Below are 22515 nucleotides of genomic sequence, written 5' to 3'. Positions count from 1 at the left end.
ACGTGATTTCCCGGCCAATAAAAATGTAGCGTTAAGCGTTTAACGCAACCTTGTTGGAAGTCGCATAAGAAGTATAACTTCAATAATTTTCTCATGCTACTATACACTATCTTATAATGCATAATATTTGGACAACAGTTTCGGAAATAAATAAGAGATTTTAGAAAAATACATTGAATTATTTTATTTAAGATTAATGTATTATTATGTACATAAGAAGAGACTTTTATTTTGTAACAACTACAGTTTAAAATCCTTGATTTAAAATTAGCTTAACTCGCGTGTAATATAAAATTTAAAAGATTGTCGTGATTTTATTCTTTCAAATTTAATTAATTATTTAAAACTGTTGAGAATATATTTGTTCATTAGAAAACTACATCAAGTTAAATGTAATGCTTCTAATGTTTTGAAATTAATAATATGTTTTAAGTTTTACTCGTCTTTTCTTCCGTTTTCACGTTTGCTTACCCAGGATTCCCTGTAAATCCGTTTCCTTACAATTATACTACGTGAACAGGGAAACTGACTAAAAACTACACTTTCTCCGAAACGGTACATTGCCTTCGGTTCAAAGAGTCTAGTTTGAACTTATACTAATTTCCTTATAGTAACACTCAATATTTTCATTCAATATCATCTTTTAAAACACGAGGCAAAAAATCTAAGCTTCCAAATAGTTTTTAACCTTGATAAAAAAAACATTCTGGGGACATTACCATATGCTATAAAAATGACATTTCTAATGGGAAAAAAAGACATAATCTGGTTAATACCAACATATGCAGTATTTAACGCTGTTTTTTGAAGCTCTGTTACCCAGGGGGAAACGAGCCATAGTTTATGTACCTATGCGATGATTTTAAACTATACAGGGTGTCTCAGTTAAGCGTTTCAGAACTTCTAAGAGGGGTAGAGGGCATCCTGACGACTCGAAATCATATAGCAATGTGGGGTCGGAAATGCTTTCCTGAAGCGGTGACATGCACAAAAGCACCATAAAGAGAAGAGACCGTAGGTGAAAAATCGCTATAATAATACATTGAAAAAATTATATGGTACATGGGCCAAAGTAAGTGTTCGAAGTTTCTGCCACCGGCTACAATGTACATCTCAGATCTCCGGCGCATGGACATTCGAACATTCTGCAATACTCCAGGCATATCTCGCAGGCAGCTACTGCGATTCTTGCAACCAGCATTATCAACAGGGGTGTCATAAACCAGTGTTTTCATATGACTCCAGAAATCAAGACATGATAGGTCGGGTGACCGAGAAGGCCATATAATTTTTTCGATGTATTATTATAGCGATTTTTCACTTACGGTCTCTTTTCTTTATGGTGCTTCTGTGTTCGTCACCGCTTCAGAAAATCAATTACGACCCCACATTGCTATATAATTTCGAGTCGTCAGGATGCCCCCTACCCCTCTTAGAAGTTCTGAAACGCTTAACTGAGACACCCTGTATATATAATTGTCTGAGCCTTAGAACAGACAAATGAATAAAATATTTTGAAAGTTATTAAATCTTTTTAATAATCGCCAATTTGGCTAAATTTTCCACCTTGATGAAAATTATCAAAATCACTGCCTTATCCTTAGTTTTTGAAGATTTTTATGAGCACTGGTAATGCGGCACCGAAGTAAGTTTTTTAATATTAAAAAATTAAGCTACAAACACTTTTCATTTTTACAAAACTATGGCTTTTCTTCATATTGACGTTTTGCGCAATTTTCAAAATAAACGTAGGCAGCGCTGACTTCAGATGGACTAAACTTGACCCATTTGTCCTGAGTAACAGCTGCAAACTTACAGTAGTTATATAATCTATACATAATAATAAACGCGGCTGTGTGTGTGTGTCTGTAATCACAATATATCGCCCCAGAAGCCTCGCCCAGGCACGAAACTCGGCACATAATTGTGTTTTGACATAATGAAGAAGTATTTTTTTTCTTTTTCAAAAATTTGGATTAGTTTTTTAGTTATCAGTCATTTTGTAAGAAAATCNAAATAATAATAATAATATATAATAATAATAATATATAATAATAATAATATATAATAATAATAATATATAATAATAATAATATATAATAATAATAATATATAATAATAATAATATATAATAATAATAATATATAATAATAATAATATATAATAATAATAATATATAATAATAATAATATATAATAATAATAATATATAATAATAATAATATATAATAATAATAATATATAATAATAATAATATATAATAATAATAATATATAATAATAATAATATATAATAATAATAATATATAATAATAATAATATATAATAATAATAATATATAATAATAATAATATATAATAATAATAATATATAATAATAATAATATATAATAATAATAATATATAATAATAATAATATATAATAATAATAATATATAATAATAATAATATATAATAATAATAATATATAATAATAATAATATATAATAATAATAATATATAATAATAATAATATATAATAATAATAATATATAATAATAATAATATATAATAATAATAATATATAATAATAATAATATATAATAATAATAATATATAATAATAATAATATATAATAATAATAATATATAATAATAATAATATATAATAATAATAATATATAATAATAATAATATATAATAATAATAATATATAATAATAATAATATATAATAATAATAATATATAATAATAATAATATATAATAATAATAATATATAATAATAATAATATATAATAATAATAATATATAATAATAATAATATATAATAATAATAATATATAATAATAATAATATATAATAATAATAATATATAATAATAATAATATATAATAATAATAATATATAATAATAATAATATATAATAATAATAATATATAATAATAATAATATATAATAATAATAATATATAATAATAATAATATATAATAATAATAATATATAATAATAATAATATATAATAATAATAATATATAATAATAATAATATATAATAATAATAATATATAATAATAATAATATATAATATGTAATAATATAGTAGCTAATTAATTGACAAAGATAGCCTGGTTGACCAGGCACTGGACTCATGTTTGTGAAAACGAGAGTTTGAATCTAGTCCACCGAAGATTCTCCGTGTAGTAAACGGAAACTGGTGCCCGTTAAGTCTGTCGGGTCACAAAGTCCTCCAAGTTCACATAGCAAATCAATACCTCTGGGAGTACTGAATTGGAAATTGATCGTTCTCCGATTCAGGTCGAAATTACTGTGGACGAATGAATGGATGTATGAATGAGTCTATAAACGGATGTGACGTATGGGTGTGGTTGAAGTCGAATTCTTCACCATAGACACGCCACTGGAAAACAAGCACACTAGCTACCCTTCTGCTTTAATGGCTAATGATAATAGTAACAATAGATAAATAATTTAGGCGAGCAATAAGTTTTGCTGTCGTATTGTCGATCCCAAATTGGTAATAAAGCAAAATGCCTCATAATTATAAAATTTTGATGTGGGAATAAAAGACAGTCAGCAGATCAAACTTAAAGCAGAGAGACTATTTTACATGTGAAGCAGGGAGCTACAGATCCTGTTACCAAAGTTCATGCTTTTTTTCTGAATTCAAAAGAATTGTTTCCAGTTTGGTTGTCTTCTCAAAATAATGTATGTTATCTGAATGAACGAAAAGTCTCAAAAGAATATTTAAAAATCTGCATATTCCTTATCAAATAGCAGAATATTCACAATACAATTTCTTTGGTAGAAGTAACTCACATCTCAACACTTACTGCAGATCTTTCCTAAGAAAAAACTTTTTTACTAATCTTGTTGACGAAGCCGGGAATTAGAGATAACACTTTCAAAATTCGTTTTTTCATCTATATTACATTAAATAATAAAGTCGAAAGAATTGCTTCCAGTTTGGTTATCTTTTCAATAATGCATGTTATCTGACTGAATGAAAAGTCCCAAAAGAATATTTAAAAATCTGCATATTCCTTATCAAATCGCAGAATATTCGCCATAACTTTTTTTTCTAGAAAAAACTCACATCTCAACACTTTCTATAAACTTTTTCCTAATAAAAACTCTTTCTTAAGATAAACAAAAAATAAAAATAAATAAAAAAAAAGTTGAAATCTACACTCCGATAAAAGAATTGTTTGGTTTTTTCGACATCTGCAATCTGAAAGGAAAAGTTATGATTTGTTTCGTATTCTAAGATAGAAGACTTCAAAAGCTGTGAAAATCAGAAAACACGTTCGGAAATCCCCAAAGCGGAAAAGAGGGCGTTCTGCATATTTCCGATATCGACACAGTAACCGCCCTCCACCTCACCAGACCTAGACCCACCCATCTTTGTTACGTCACAAGGGTGTCCCACTGTCCCACCCTGGAACGGGCCAGTGAACAGTGAACGGTGAAATGACGCGTAAATAATCGTGGGACAAAAGCATCTCCTAATCTATCATTTCGCTCCAGTAGTTCTCATCTTAAGGCACCCCACATTTTAATTAAAACTCAATCCTATCATTCTCTCTTTTCTCCCGCTTTTAGCTCAATTTTCTCTCTTGCTCTATCACACCCCCCACCCATAGACTACCCCCCACCACTTGCTGAAGCTCAGCCGAGTTCTGATCCAGCTTTAAATGTTCTCACTGAGTGTATGTATCTCTCCATAGTTTAAATGGGAACGCGGGTGACTACGTCTTGGTGTTTTTTTGTCCACCCCCTCCCCCTCTCTATTCCAACATGTTACACTTTCTGGTGCTTTAATTTAGGTTTGCTGCTTCCTACTGTTGCGCCAAATGCCTTCGTTTTTCTACGCCAATCAATGATGATTTTAACCCTTTCAATTATACTCATACATAACTATTCGACATTTTGTTTTTGTTTTTTTTTAAATATATTTTTTAATTTTCAGCGTGGAGTTTTAAATTATAATATATTTATATGCATGCCGGCCAGGTGGCCGAGCGGTTAGCGTGCCTGACTGCGAAGCCATAGGCTGCGGGTTCGAATCCCGCTCTGGGCATGGATGCTACTCTCTCTCTCTCTATGTATTGTCCTCTGTTGTATGATGTGTTAATGTGGCCCACCCTATAAACGGGCTTGTGGCAGTGTGGCGTGGGCAATGTTGCTCGCCTCCGTGACTTTGGTTCACAGGTGCCCACTGGGTAACGCGAAATGAGCAACAATTCTGGCACAGTATAGGCAAAAGATTCAAATTCAGTGCCTGCCATTGGGAAAAAAAATATTTATATGCATAACTTTTTATTGAGTATAACAGACGTTCTGAAAACTTTTTATCAAGGCAAGTCATCACGCATTTTCTTTCTTCCATTGTGAAGGTGCGAACTTTTTGAAAAGATACTCCAAAACCACGTTCAATTTTCTGTATAGCTTTTAATTTGAATTGTAAAGTTTTGAACTTTTTTGCGAATCGCATTCTTACAAATTTTATCAAGTTATATTTCTTAACGAGACAAGTTATTAGATTTTTTTAAAAATATTTAGTGCAATCTTTTTTGAAAACATACTCCAAAAATCACTTGACTGTGTGCCATTTATTTATTTATTTTTATTCTCTAGATATTTTTTTTCAATTTCCACGCGTCTTGAACACGTGCTATCAATTTAAAGTTATGAACCTTTTTTGCATAATGCATTTGTACAACTTTTTTATGAGAAGGATACTTTGGAAGAAAAAAAATTGATAAAATTTTGTCGCTCGTTTCTAAACTATTTAGGTGCTAACTATTAAGCTTATTAACTATTTAGGTTACGTTTATTTTAAAACATAATTTAAGGTTGTTTAAATTTGTACCATTTTAGTATTTTTTTAAAAAACTTTTCTAGAATTTTCTTTTTTACATTTTTTAATGCAAATTTTTAAATATTTTATCACTTTTATCTTAAATGTGAGAGATGAAATTTCATTCTGGGTGGTTATCCCAACTTATAAAATAAACAAGATATAAAGGTTACTACTTGTAATACATAGAATTAATGATACTAGGTATTAGAATATAAATTTAATTTACTTATAATAAATCTGTAAATATTATCTGCATGTGATACTTAACAAATTTCTCTGCATATATCATGAGCAAAGCAGTCAACGTGAAGCAGTAATTGCAGAAATGGGATCTTCACAGTGCGAAATTGCATTTTTTTACAAGAAATACTCGATCTGTCGCATTTTTATTCTAGTTATCATTATATGCTATGTAAATCTGAAGGAGAAATAAATGTGCGTCGTCACAAATCCGTCTATCATCGTAAAGAATTCTGTTCAATTATTAAAGCAACTTGAAACCCATCCATTTTCAAATGGTGAGTAATTGGTTATCTGAGAAGTAAAGTTGGAACGGACATGATGCTATTCTCTAGAAGCTGTAGAGCCTGCGTCATGGGGGCTCAGGGGGTAGGGCGTTCACCTTCCAATGAGGTGAACCGGTTTCAAACCTCAGCGATGGCTGGTCAAAATGAATTCCGCACCCGGCTAGCGCCGACCATAGTGCTGACGTAAAGTATCCGCACAAAGGAAAACGGATCATTGGTTCGAGTCCCCTTGACGTTAGTTTAACCGTGGGAGGTTTCCGTGGTGTTCCTCTCCATGTAACGCAAATGCAGGTTAGTTAAATCTAAAAGTCCTCCATGAAGGCGAATTTGTCTCAATACTTGATCCAAGAGAGTTCTCTTGTCTTCTGTGTTAGGTTCAAAATAAAAAGGATATGGAGTTGAACATTCGTTGTCGTAAACCCAAAAAATTGAATCGGTTGTTCAATGATGGTCTTAAAATAAAATAAAATAAACTGTTGATCCTGATATTCAATGCTTTTTTTGGACGACAAATGGCTGTTTCTTGAGTGATTTAATTTAATTAATTTATAAAAGAAAAAAAAATAATGATGTATTTTTCCATAGAGGGATAGAACCTCTCTCTTTTTTTTAGCTGAATCGAACTTTTAAGAGCGAAATTTTTATAAACAATAAAGCATGTTTCTTGCGTATTTCACTGCATTCACTGTTAAATAAATGGGACATTAAAATTTGCTTACTTACAAATTGAGGACTCCATAAAAATTTAAATTAATTTGCCTTTAAGACAAAGTTCCTCACAAATATTTTTTAAATGCAAAAAAAGCAGCGGATTTTTAACAATATAATAGTCTTCAATTAGTACACAATTTGCTTGCATAAAACTTAAAAGAATGTGTATTGCTTATTACTTTTTACACGAAGTCAACGAAAATATCTCAAAATTTTTAAATGTAAACAACAGCGGTTATTTTTAAAGCCAGAGATTTATGAAGAAAATTTATTATGGTTGTCAGCGATGAACCAAAAACTAATTTAAAACTCTTTACACCTTAAATAATGACTCATAAAATAAAAAAATAAAATATTGAACTACTGCAAAGACTAAAATCTTATCTCCCAAAATTAAATGTAACACCCTTATTTTAAACAATAACTTATTACGAAATTTAAGTAAGGGAGAAAAAAGCTTCATTGTTTCCTTGATCCTTACAAAAATAGTTTTTTTTCCTTCAATCAATATACTGTTATCTAAAAACCAATTTCAGGTTCATTCTTTTTACTTAATAATAATGATACATCGAGTCTATAATCCATGGGTATTATGATCGCCTTTTATATCGAACCTCGTTAAAAAGAACTCCCCCTTCCTACTTAATAACTCGAATGTAATTAAAGGCTTTTATTGCCTATAACCGATTCAGAGCTCGGAACAGCTGAATAGTCTATTTAAGAAAGACGACCGGCCACCATTCATTGACTATTATCGCGCCGAAATCTAGGGCTGTACAATAAAGCGCCCCTGCGCTCTTGTACGCATTCGAGCAATCTTCAAGATGCGCCCCATTCACTGAGTCCACTACAAGACCAGCGACTGGGAAAACCATTCATCTGTAAGTTTCTCTTCGCGTCACTGCATCTGACGACAATGGACTTCCCCCCTTTGCCCCCATAGCGCCCCTGTCCCACAACCCCTCTTTTACAGCTTTATTTATCTCCAGCTATATATGAAGTTGTTTTGTTGAAAGTGTGCGTGTGCATCAATATCTGTTGCTTGTGCTGCAATAGCCATTATCAAGTAATGGATAATATTTTTCGTTTTTAATCGAAATATATGCTAAAAAAGTACTGACTTATAATTTATGATATTTTTTTTTGTATAGATTGTAGGCTAATTAAAACAGCTTTTTCAAATACGTCCTTTTACTATACGTCAGGCTAATTGAAAAAGTGCGTCGGAATTTTCGATTCAGCCTGATAGTTTTCAATCTTATTATTATCAGTCCACAAGTCTGATTAAAATATGCACGAAGTTTTAGTCGACATACCAGGCTTTGTTTAGACTTACCGCAAATGAGTTTTGTACACGTGCTTAGTGCAAAAACTTATATAGTGAGCTAGACTAATTGAACAAACAAGTGATATATATTTTAATAAGCCTAAAAGTATCACTGGACTTACTGTATTAAGCCTAAAAGATGTTAAGCTGATAAGAAAATTTTGTAGACAATGACAGAGACTAATATACGAGGGTTGTATTTTAAGTAAGGGCCGTTTTGCTCTATGCACTAATAGGTGACGCGAGCGTCGCAACGAATACTTGTATCGTGTCCCGACATTCTTTATATATCCGTAGTTGAACAGCCGACCCAATTTTGGGTTTACGACTACCAATGTTCAACTCCAGAGCCTTGTAATTTTGAACCAATCCAGAAGGCAAGGAAACTCCTGGATCAGTGCCCGCAGGAGGTATTGATTTGTTTTGGGAACATGGAGGACATTGCGATTCGACAGATTTAACGTGCATCAGTCACCATTTACTACATGGGGAGTCTTCGGCCGGTGGGGTTCGAACCCACGAACTCTTGGACATACCAACCAGGCTATCCCGGCCGTGCCGACATTCTTTGGGAACAACTGTGCTCAGTTGCAGCAGTGTAGGTAAACTGTATAGTCAGTTCCGTGTCTTTAAAATGCTCAAATTTAACGAATCGCCAGCCACGCACGACTTAAAGTCAGTGATGCGTTTTTAATTGGCAAAAAACCAGTCTGATGAATACCTTCACTGGCGGATTTGTGAAGTAGCAAAATTCCCTGCTGTGCTGACAAGGAATTTTTTGTTACTCTAAGACAATGACTCGCTCCGCAGCTCAGATCCCAGCTTTATAAGACTCTTTTATTTGGGAAGCTCCATACCAACCCCTCAAACAACACAAACCTTGCTCTGAGTGATTTTCATCTTTTCCCTGTATTTCAAACAACATTTTGGAGCCAATCACTACAACGATGACGAATAAGTGAAAACTGCCATAACCTCTCGGTTAACGGAGCAGGCGGCAAGTTTGTATGAAGAGAGTATTCTAAATCTAGTTTTTTTAAAAATATAACTGTTTAAACAAACTTGGCAACTATGCTAAAAAAAAGATAGAAACGTAATAAAATTGGAAAATAAATTTGCTCCTTGAAAATTTTCTTTCGTTTGGTTTTCATTTTTTAACGGCCCTTACTTAAAAAACAATCCTCGTACTTACGAATATATCGCTCATGGGCTGCAATAGCGGCACAACTCAAAAAATCAAGTTTTGAGATAAGTGGGTTTAAAGTTTTCATTGCTAAGCAAAATACATAAGAAATGGTTTCGTTTGCTTAAACGAAAATTACCGTCAAGTTGAATGATGAGTTGTGCTGCTACTGAAAGAATGTGTATTTTCATATTTACACCTGCTCTTAGTCCAGAACGCGTGTTTTTTTTTAGTTGTGCCTCTATTGCAGCCTATGAGCGATATATTAACCACAGTTGTTCTCATATTCCGTGAGGATAGAAAACGACAGGTTATGCCGCAAAAATAGAGCAACAGAGCTTTATAGAACAAACAGAACTTTACAGAAACTTTATGGTGATCGAAACTTTGAAAAGTAGAAAAATTTAAAAAAAAAAACATTTTAAGACAAGAGATAAAATTTCAAAAGTTAAAAATCCTCGTTCTCAATGGCCTTAGGAAAGTTATCAGAGGTCGGAACCCAGGAACATAGCAAAAATGTTAGGTTTTCTACCGACGAGGATTCTAAACTTCAAATCCCCATCGACCATTACAAACATGATGTTTAAATACATAATTGAGGACAGTGAAAATGCAGTTCGGGAAGATTCAAAAGTCATAAACGAGCTAAGTTGAAGAAATCTTCTTAGTCAGATTAATAGACAGATTTTTGTTGGAAAGAGTTTCAATAATGACTGGGAATATATTGTTTTCTGGTCAGGACTGGAATTTAGTTACTCGATACCAGCCAAACGCTACTGATCTTAACAAATTCGTATAAAAATTAGTCAAAACGCAATTTTTTTGATTCAATAATAATAAGGAAAAAGCAGGGGTTCTTTTGTGTCACAACTGTCTGTCGGTCACAAAATACGAAAAACAGCCGAAAATTTCACATAAGAAAAGAAAAAAATAAGTAAATAAAATAATAAACAGATAAATAAAAATTTTGTGAATAGCCAAAGCCAAAGAACTTGTTGAAATTCCTAATTTCGGTCAAATATTGTTGACTTAAATGAGATGTACAGAAGACACATAAATATTTCGTTGATAAAACGTAATTTTTTTATGAATATTCACTACTAGAAATGTTTTGGAAAAATCATTAAATAACAATTCATTAATAACCATATGACCATAAAAAAGACAGTATTCAAACAGTTAACTGTGAAGTGAAAATGAATAATTCAGCAACTGTTTTCACCTAATACAGTTAAACAATCAGAATTATATCCATGCCAACTGGGTCACTATGCTCTTATTAACCCACGTATTTTTTGCACATAGATACGTACTAGAGCTGAGAGGGCTAATCTAAACAAGGGCTCAAATCCCAGATTTAATACTAAAATATTTCTTCAGCCTCTTCAACTCATGAAGAAATTCCTAGTGTCCTGCACTTCCCAATTGGAGAAACTGGTCTACTGGAGTATGAAACTGTCATACACGCATAGACAGACATCACCAAAGAGCTGCCTACGTTAGCTGATCATCACTAACGACAGCTGGCACAACCAGATAAAATAATTAAACCACAGTTCCCGATTCATTTAACAAAGCACAATTCATCCACAACCTAACTCAAATATTATTTAACTAACTAACGCCCAACATAAACTAACTCCAATGTCAAGCTAAATGTAATTTTTACGATTTTGAAACCATGCGAATAGTAAATTGTTAAAAAAACTATTTAATCTTGTATTCTCGGTTTCTCGGTTGCAGACGGTTTCAAAACTGCAAAACTGAAGAATTGTTCCGAAACATAAACGTCACGGTTAATCGAATGAACAACCATGATATGAAGAAATTCCAAGTGTCCTGCGCTTCCCAATGCAGGACCATGGACTACTAGAATACGAAACTCTCAGCCGCGCATAGACACTACCACAAAGCTGCTTAACACAAAAATTCTAATTTTTCGCATCACTCACGTTAGATGGCACCACCAGATAAAATAATTAAGCCTCGATTCACGGTTCATTCTACAAAACACAACTCAACCACACCTAACTCCAATGTCTTTTTACCTAACTAAATGCCTTACATAAACTAATTCCAATGTCCAGCTAAATTTCCTTTTTATGGTTTTGAAACCATGCGAGTTGCAAAGTGTTAAAAAACTGTATAATTTGGCATTCAATGTTTTCTGAACATACCAGTTGCAAACGGTTTCAAAACTATAAAGAATTGTTCCTAACCATATTTTTACGGTGGGACAGACAGCTGTAAGGGCTGTTTTACAGTAATTTTAGATCAAAAATGCTAACAGTGTTTTACATGCCCTTTGTAGTAACATCATTTGCACTCTGAGATACACTGTCCGGATATTTTGGTGTTGAGAGCTGTAATAAGTTTGTGCTTCATTTTTATTTGTTGCTCTTTTCCCTTTATTTCTTGAAATAAATGCTTGAGTTTAAACTAAAAGAATGCTTCAAACAATCATGAATTTCATTACAAAAAAAGCAAAGGAAGCATTTTATTTATTTATTTATTTTATTCACTTATTTACTTATTTTTGTTTGCGTATGTGTCAAAACTTCACGTTTGAAATGTATTTGTCGAAAAGTTTTTTTAGAAATCTTATAAATTAGTTAAAACTTTATTTTTTATTAAGAAGTTTTGTTTTTAAAATTTTCATTATTTATAACTATTTCATTCGTTTATTTATAAAGTTTTTTAAAATAATTTTATATCCTTTATTTTTCTTAATTTTGCTCAAGTTTAATAAGATAATTTTCTACTTTGGATTTCATCAATATTTTTATTTAAAAATAATTGCAAGTTTAAAAAAATGTCAAGTTTTAATATCTGATAAAAAAAACTCTTTTAAGATAATAATTAGAGAATACATTAAAATCATGAGATATTAAAGAACTCAAAAATTATAAAAATATTAATAATAAAATTTCGAAAATATTTTTAATTTAACAACAAGGCAAAATAACTAAAAAAGTATTGTCAAACATTCAGAACAAAAATATATACGAATTTACAAGTTAAAAAAATTTAGACTTAATTTCAATAAAAAATACTCAATAAATTATTAAATATACTATTTTAGAAATTACTAAAAAAACATCACGTATAAAATATATTAAATAACAATTTCAGAGTTATTAACTGTAATAGTAATGTAAAAAATATCATAATAATTAGAAATATAATTTTTAAACTAAAATAAAGTTAATGCAAACATCATGGCAAAATGTTAGAATACAAAAACAGGCTAACATAACATTTATTCCTTTAATTTCAATAATTCAAAAATCTTTTTAATAAAAATGACAAAATAAAGATAAAATAAGTGAATAATAGTCGAATTTAATCGTAATCAAACAAATAATAAAATGTTAAGACGAAAAATTGGAATTAAAATAAAATATGCAAGTAAATAAATGCATTTTTAAAAATGGACTAATATAACATCAAAAATTAAGCAAATTTTTCTATTTTTGAAAACATTTCATATTATCAATTATAAATTTAAATATTTTAAATAGTAAAACTCGAGAAAAATAAATGACTGGAAATTATTAAAAAAACATATAACGAAATGAAAAATTTTAAATAAATGAATTTTAAAGGAAATTAAATTGAAAAGCAATAACAAAATGAAAATAAAATTGATTTCATACATGCTAAAGAGGGCCCAAAAATCCTAACAAAAAGTACTTTTCTGCTATAAACTTTTGAAATAACACTAATTTATGCTAATTTTTTGTATTTCTTAATTTTTTTGAAACATTTATATACCGACAAGCTATTTTTTCACGATATGTTTTACAGGAGTGGAAAAGTAGGAAAAACTAAAGATAATCAGAAAAATAACAAATTTGTTTACACCATCTTAATGTTTAATGATAACACAAACAATTTAAACAATAATACCTAGTTTTAAAGAATTATTAGAAGCGTGAAATAATTTTCCAATTTGAACATTATAAGTTATTTTGTATATTAATTACATTACAGTGCGTGGCGAAAAAAATATTTATTACTCACAATAAATATTTATTGTGCTAAAATATGCTGAAAGAACTTACTAAAATATAAACTTTCAAATTATTTAATATGATGCTATTAACACATTCTGATAGCTATGGATACTAAACAATATAATCCAGTAATAGTAATTAATTTTTAAAAAGAATAAATATAAAATACAAAAATAAAGCACAAATTAACAATTACCTCTTTTATAACTTAAATTACACAGACTACTTTCTCAAAAGGGCAACGCGACGTCAGAAAGAAATTTATTGCCCAAAATAGTTATACTAATTTTGCTGTAATGCGCTAACTAACTTGCTAATATTTCTCCTCTATCGATATCATGCTAATTAAATATTTGAATCACTATGCATAATAATAAATATGACCTTGTAATAGAAATGAAAATTTAAAAGAACTAAATAAATAAAAAAAATAATAAATACTGGAAAATAAGCTTTTACTTAAATTTACTATTTTCAACTAGACTAACTTCTTCTGAGTGAAACACGTGGTCATAAAAGAATTGAGTTTATTGATTAGAATAGTTATTTTTCACCAGTAGTGATGTAATAAGCTGAAATAAATGCTAAAACTATTACATTGAAATAACATACTATTCTAAAGTTTTGAGTACTATGCAACTAACCAATAAATTACGTTCCTTGCTCAAATTACATATATATGTTTGGGGAAACAAAATAGGCACAATCTGTTTCCTAAATAAGAGAACTGGTCATTTGTCTAGACTAGACCGACAATCTGTCAGTCAAAAAAAAAAAAAAAAAAAAAAAAAAAAAAAAAAAAAAAAAAAANAAAAAAAAAAAAAAAAAAAAAACCATTTCTAATAGGCTGTATGATCACCTCTAACAGCTGCACATTTCTCAGACCGGCTAAATCACCATAGGTGATTCATACTGTTAACCAGGGTTTTTACCCATCCCTGAGGCAACCGCACCCACTCTTGCACCATGGGAACCTTGAATCCATCGATGGTCATAGGAGCTAGTCCTCAAGCCGCAATTGAGCGTCCAAAGGCGTTCCATACGTGTTTTATGAGATTAATGTAAGTAGACATCGTAAGCCACTCCAGTCATTGAATACCTTCCAATTGGAGGAATTCTTGAACCAACTGAGCTCCGGGTGGACAGGCGTTATTGTCCATATAGACCCATATGCTCCGCGGTAAAGTCTCAGATAGTTTACAAATATCTCGTCCCTATACCGCTAACCTGTCAGACTACCTTTAGCGTACACATGAACGTCGGTATGCCCGACTGTCAGGATGCCTACCCAGAATTTTTCGATCACATTGGTCCTTAAAATTATAAAAAAAAAACACAATATAAAAAATAAATAATAATAATAAATATCAAACTTGCGTAAGTTAAAAAACAAACAAATTGTGATAGCCGAAAGGTGATCACTGGTTACCCATTGGTAAAATATAGTTCAAATGATGAAATTCTCTTTGATTCACAACTCAAGAAGTATATGTGGGATCTCCCATATCTCAAAATATAGGATCTTCCATATCTCCCATATCTCAAAAATAAACTCAACTACTTAATGCAGAACAAAATTAAAAGTTAAAAAAAGAATTCTAAAAAAATATCAAACAGAAACGGTCGCCATAGCAACGCGTGCAATGACGACGCATGCACACTGTTTACTATTACTCTTGAACCCCGTTGAAAAGTGTGATGACGTCCAAATAAAGTGCGCATGCCATCAAACCAAAAACAACACCCATTTTGCTAATGGATGATAAACATATAAGAAATAAAATAAATAAAAAACACAGGTTTAAATAAATAAAAAATCACAATAAAATAAAAAAAAAAAAAACANTTAGATTTCAGCAAGAAAGAATATTTTTAAATATATCTATTTTTTTCTGTTTAAAATTAGTTTCGTTTAGTTAAAAAATCGTAATAAGAAAATCTGCTTTTTAAATACTAATTAAGAAATCAGCTTACAACTAGTATCTTAAAATAATAATTATGAGAAATGCTATAAAAAATCGTGCTCTTTTCCGTATTCTGTACAAAATTTTAGTACGATTATTGGTTTTAAAAAAAAAATCGCCGTTTTGCTTTCTTAAACGCCAATACTAGCCACTTTCTCTCCCTTTGTTGCTACCTTATCCCCGTACTGACTTAAAGAGTAACCCAGTTTCCATGTAATCTGGTCTACCTACCTTTCTCTCCAGTGCCAACTTAAGGTGGAATGGACTATAGTCCTTGAGTCGCAATTGAGGGTCCAAAGATGTTTCTTACGTGTTTATGAGATTAACGTCAGGAGACATCGCAGGCCACTCCAATCATTGAATATCATCCAATAGGAGGAATTCCTCAACCATCTAAGTGCTGGGTGGACAAGTGCAATTGTCCATAAAGACCCATATGATCCGCGTAAAGTCTCATATAGGGTACAAATATCTTGTCCCTGTACCGCTGACTTGCCAGACTACCTTTAGCGTAAACATGAAGGTCAATATGCCCGACTGCCGAGATACCTGGCCAGAAAGTTTCGACCATATTGGTCCTCAGAATAATAAAAAAAAACACAATCTGAAAAATAAATAATACTATTAATAAATAGCAAAATTGCTTAAGTTAAAAAGCAAACAAACAAATTGGGATCGCCAAAAGCCCATCACAGGTTACCCATTGACAAAATATCTTTCAAATGATGAAATTCTCTTTTATTCACAACTCAAGTATATATGGGATCTCCCGTATCTCAAAATATGGGATCACCCACATGGGATCTCCCATATCCCATATCTGAAAAATAAACTCACCAACTTAATGCATACCAAATTAAAAGTGATAAAAAGAATTCTAAAAAAATATCAAATAGAAGCTGTCGTCATAGCAACGCGTGCAATGACGACGCATGCGCACTGTTTACTATTACCCTTGAAAAGTGTGATGACGTCCAAATAAAGTGCGCACGCCATCAGATCCAAAACGACACCCATTTTGCTAATGGGTAATAAACATATAATAAATAAAAGAAATAAAAAACACAAATTTAAATAAATAAAAATCACAATAAAATAAAAAAAGAGCTAGGATCTGATTACTATGCATAGTAACCTATATATCCTAATATTAGTGAGGTAATAATACTTTAAACAGAATAAATTAAAAACTCAAGAGAAACGATATTTGATGACTATGCACAGTAACCAATAAATCCTAATAGTAGCAATGAAAGCTTAAAGCGTAATAAATACATAACACAGAAGAACCGGTAAAATAAGCCACATTACCTCTTTTCAAAGTTTTAAACTAGCCAGACTGACTTCTTAAAAGAGCAACGCTTGGTCAAAAGGGCAGTTATTGCTCAGAATAGCATCGAAGGAAGGAATGAAATAATAGAAAGGCTAAAGATAATTGGTGGTCGATGTCGACACACACACAGAGTCGACTACTATCTGTGTCAGTCGCCCATCCATCCTCTGCCGGAAGGAAACCACCGACGGAAGACAAATGTGAAGTTGGCAGATTTGGTAAACATCTCTCAGCTGCTGACGCCAGTAAAGGTCTTAGACTTGACTTTCCTTCTACACAAATCCCAAGGAATTCACATATATTGGATGGAACATAATAGACCCACAAGATTAGAATTGTCGTCGTCTTCATTGTAGCCACACCCCCTTCACTGATGTTTATTTGGACTGCATTAGACGATCTTAAAATATTTGATTTCTTAAATACATTATAGATAAGTAGGTAATAAAAAAACTAAAGTGATTTAAAAATATTTGCATAAATTGAAATCTACAGGCGAGGAAAATTACTGTAAATAGTTCAAATATAATTTGAATATAATAAAAATTAAAAAAATATCCAAAGTGGAATTAAAAATATTTGTTTTTTCTAAATGTTAATCACTATTGATATACAAATAGAGCATATTTATTGTTATTTGCATCGATTTATTTAAGTAAACACTTTTAGACAGTTTAAATATTTTTGGTAAAACTTCGTGCCATAGAAAAGAGAAATTAGGGCGAAGAGTTAAAAAATACGAACATGTTGAATTAAATGTAAGTTATATATTAATATAAGTTGTATGCAAAATAGGTTTAAAAATTCTAAGTGATCTTCAAAATATTTTATTCCAATCGTGTTAAGCATCATCATAAGTAGATATATTTATTTCTATTTGTATAGATTTAAGTAAAAGAAAAGTAAAACTTGAAAACAAAAGTAGTTTAATTTTTGGCATGATTTTGTGCCATAGATGAAGAAGAAAATGATTGAAATTAGCTTTAAAAAAAACTAACATTTTTGTTTCATTTTAACATAAATATAAACAATATACAAATTTTGTTTAAAAATTTTTTCATTGTCTTAAAAATACTTTTTTTTTAAATGTGTAATATTACGGATAAATAGACATTTTTATTTATACTTGTTTTAATGCAAGTAAGAAAGGGTCCAAGCATTATTGCAATTTTAAAAATGTTTGGATAAAGTTTATACCATAAAAAGTAAAATTACTCCAAATAGTAAAAAAAATAATATCTTTGTTTTATTTTCACATAAATATAAACTACGTAAAATAAGTGGTAGAAATATAAAAAGAAATATTTATTTCTATTTGTATCGTTTTAGATATAAAAGAAAAAAAAACTACGAAATGAGTTTAAAAATTTGGGATACATTTAAACAAGAAAAATGACTGAAAATAGAAGAAAAAAAAGAGTACATCTTTGATATATAATGAAATAAAAATAGGTTAATAATGTAAAAATTCTATGCTTGGAAAATCTTCAGCGAATTTCAAAATACAAGTTTTCCCAAATATTAAGCATATCCGATTAGTAAATATATGTAATTTCTTTCTTTTTATTTCTGTAAAAATACTAACATTTAACATTAACATTTAACCCATTGCGTCAAATACATCATAAAAAGATGGCTAAATTTCTTCAAAAGAAAAAGATAGTTACACGAGAGTTCTATTATTAGGATTTATTTTTCAGAAACAAGTTAGTTATGTCTATTACAACAAATTCATATTCATTTATTTGTTATGGAATCTAAATTCATAGCACAACATTTTATAAGCACTTGGAGGTTCCAACCCCTGATCTACTCACCGATTCCCATGGTTGATTTCTCATTCATTATTGAAGATCAAGGGGAAAGAATGTTTTATGTGATTGTTTGCAAAACTTACGATTGATTTGCAGCAGTTACATTTTCAGGTTAACTAAATTTTGGTAAATTAATGGCATAGAAAAACAGTATCCCTATTTCCCCGAGAGTCATTACTCAGTGAAGATAGACCATCTGTTTGAAAACAATTCCTATCCCAGCACCAATTCGTTTTTTTTTTCGTAATAAGCTTTTTAAAAAAAGTCGAGAAAAAAGATCATTTTGTTTAGAAAATATAAAGTAATTATAAATTTATGTATGCTCCTTTTATTAATAGGTTAATTGTATTGAAATATTTAATTATTTTTCAGTCATAGCATGATTTAAATAGTTAGTAAATTTTCTTGGAAAAAAATTAAACCTAGGAATACAGAATATGCGACAAATAAGTAATAATAAATGACAAGTAATTAATCGATACCTTCACTGCTTAAGAACACTTCTAATGTCAAAATTATTTCAAATGCGAATAAAAATAATACTATATAAAACAATCATTTGACCTGTCTTAACATATGGATCTGAAAAATAGTCTTTATAAATCGTGCTGTTTTAGAGAGAAAAGAGTAGAAAAAAAATTTTGGTGCTATAAATGTGGATGGCTTATGGAGACAACGACATAATTTTGAACTATATAGGCTATTCAAGGAAGCTGAGATCAACAAATACATCAAAATATGCCTCTTAAAGTTTGAGGGTCACATCTCTTGAATAGACATTTCTTCCATGACATTTAAGATCTTCAATTGGAAACCAATGGGAATTAGAGTTAAAGGAAGGCCTAAGATCAGATGGCTTGACTGTGTGGAAGAGGATTTCAAAATTGTAAGAATTACTAACTGGAGAACAATCGCAAAGAAAAGAGCAGAATGAACGGAGATTTTAGGGAAGGCTCTGGCCCACGAAAGGGTGTCTTAGAAAAAAAAAATGATTAGCAATTATTAATCTATAGCGATAACCACATATCGTATAAAATTCGCTTTGAAAACAGTTTCTATCTCTCTCCAGATTCGATGTTTCGTCGATTAATGTTAAGATTTATATCTGGCAATATCTAACCTATCTCTTACTTTTTATTTATTTTGAATTTCAACGCTATAGCTTTATTTAAGTTGACAATAGATCAATCAGCATGTTTTTTTTTTACCACAAGTTTAACAGTTAATAATTCTTGAACCAATAATTAATTCATATTTTTAATGCCTTTGAACTCCTTGTGTATTTCTACACACCTTCGTAATTTCAAGTTTCAAAGTCTTATAGATAAGGCCGGGATAGCCTGGTTGGTACGACGTTGGGTCCATGTCCAAGAGGTCATGAGTTCGATGCCCGCAAACAACCGGAGACACCCGTGTAGTAAATGCTGACTGGTGCACATTAAATCTGCCGGGTCACAAAGTCCTCCATGTTCTCATAACAAATCACACTTCTGGGGGTCTGGGGGTGCTAGATTGGAGATTGATGGTTCTCCGGTTCAGGACAAAATTACGATCTGTGGATGAATAGATGTATGAATGGGTCCACCCTATAAACGGGTATGACGTATGAGTGCGTCAGAAGTCGAATTCTTTCCCGTAGATTGCGCCACTAAAAAACACGAACAATCGCACCTCCAGTACCTTAATGGCCTACAACATCAACAACAAGTTTTACAGAATTTGAGCAGCAAAGCAAAATGCAAAATAAAACAAAAATACATAAGAAAAATTCGCAAAAAAAGCATTTAAATTGTAATACCTTTTGGGAAAAAAGCACTCTCTAATCTTCATAAACAAATATTGCATTTCAGCGTTCGAAATTTTAACTTTGTACATAGTTTCATTCCTGAGACCTGTAGTGCGGCCCGTTTGGTATCTAGTATAACAGTTGATAATTTTCGAGCTAATTTCTGAATGTTCAGTTGTTTATTCTATCTCTACCCCTGTACACTTTTCTATACGCCTTTGCGATAAGTTTCGAAGTCTCAGTTTTTTTGTAGTATAGTTACAGAATATCTATAGCATTGGTAATAGAAACGTTTATATGAGAAAACTTTGAACTTTGCATGCTTTGTATGAAACTTTGTATAGCGGAGCTGTGGTGGTTCGCTTTCCAATGAGGTGAACCGGGTTCGGATCCCAGCAATGACGGATCGATACGAATTCCGCACCCGGCTCTCGCCGACCGCAGTGCTAACGTAAAAAAAACCTCAGTAGTAATTGGATCATGCGTTAGAGTCCCCTTGCCGTCACTCTAATCTAGGGAGATGCTCGTGGTTTTCCTCACCATGCAACGCAAATGCGGGTTAGTTCCATCAAAAAGTCCTCTACAAAGGCATATTTCTCTCAATACTTGATCTAGAACTCCCTTGTGTTCTGGATTGAGTGTAAAATTACAAGGCTACGGAGTTGAACATGAATAATTTAACATGAATTGAACATGGGTCGGCTATTGAACGATGGTTATAAAATAAAATAGAATACTTTTTTGTTTATAAGTATAGATCACTTTTATGGCTGTTGAATTAAAATGTGAATGAATTAAAAAGTTTCAAAAAAGTAACAAATAAGGTTTTATTAAATATTGAAAAAAAGAATGACTAAAAGTATTTAAAAGCTTATACATTCGTAGTAATATGGAGTGCTGTATAATTTGCAGGTCTCTGAGCTACACCTATATTACTATCCCTTTCGTAGCATAAAAAAAAATTCTAAAATTCAAATTATATAGGATTTTTTTTATATCTCCACAATTTAAACAATAGTTTCACTATGTGTAAAACATAGTTTTAAAGAACTTTTTAATGAAATGTTTAGATCCTTATGTTCGCAGTAAAACACTTCTACATACTAATTTGACACATTTATGCTAAAGAAGTTCTTTTGAGCTTATGATGAAAAAAAAACGATAAGCATTAATGTGTTAAGTAACAGCTAATGTGTTATAAAAAATTTTATAACTTGAACAGGAATTATTGCAACAACTACCATCAAATTATTGCTTAACATTTACACTAATTTAAAAATCTTTGTCAAAATAGTCCATATTATAAAATGAATCTATTAATTACATTTTGAGTAATTTAAATCAATTGTTTTTAACATGTGACGGATACTACCTAATCTGAAATATGTTTAATTATTATATACATAATATACAGAATATATTAATATATAGAATATCAAGCTATCGATACACGCAGTAAATGAAAACGCTGAAAAGAAACGGATGAATTTTATAACTTGCAAATGTATTTATTAATCCCTTAAAATATATATAAAAATTTTAATTATATTTTGCAAATTTTGAAGGATTTAATATAATTCAAATAAAATTTTAAATGCCTAAAACTTGCTATATCAACTAAATAAAATAAGCAACATAATTATATTAAGGAGAGATATGTTTACGTTTGTTTCCCTGCTGTATATATTAATATATAGCAAACTCGGCTATACTTATTAGCCTATTAAATTTCATAACTATTATTTCAGCATTTTTAAAATTATTTTCGGGTGATATATAAATTTTGAAAATTAAAGTTATTAAATTTAATTTTCTTATGGAAGAAGATTTTTCGACTGTAATGCAAACATATGATTAATATACACACGTTTCTTCATTTGCTATTATTACAGATGATACATTTTTGTGAAATGCACTAAACCAGTAAATTATATTGCCTTTAAATTCTCAAATTTCAAATCTAGTATTCTCTTCAATTAAGATATCTAATGTTTTAAA

The 22515-nt window shown here is 30.5% G+C and overlaps 1 protein-coding gene across 4 annotated transcripts in view; it reads right to left on the bottom strand.

Annotated features, from left to right (window-relative positions):
- Window positions 1–22515, bottom strand: part of LOC107444322 (LIM domain only protein 3) — a 142715-nt gene that overhangs the window by 99751 nt on the left and 20449 nt on the right. Inside the window, exon 1 of one of the 4 annotated variants that reach the window (XM_071179015.1) lies at window positions 16896–17202. The exons of 2 other annotated variants lie outside the window; for them this stretch is intronic. The gene's annotated coding sequence lies outside the window, so the exon portion shown is untranslated. Of the gene's footprint in view, window positions 1–16895; window positions 17203–22515 lie in introns of those variants that run through there. One more of the 4 variants, XM_021147361.3, reaches the window with a different exon arrangement.

The sequence above is a fragment of the Parasteatoda tepidariorum genome, chromosome 3 (assembly GCF_043381705.1).
Source record: "Parasteatoda tepidariorum isolate YZ-2023 chromosome 3, CAS_Ptep_4.0, whole genome shotgun sequence".
Lineage (NCBI taxonomy): Eukaryota > Metazoa > Arthropoda > Arachnida > Araneae > Theridiidae > Parasteatoda > Parasteatoda tepidariorum.
Note: the sequence above shows the minus strand (reverse complement) of the source record. Positions and strands in the feature narration are given on the sequence as shown.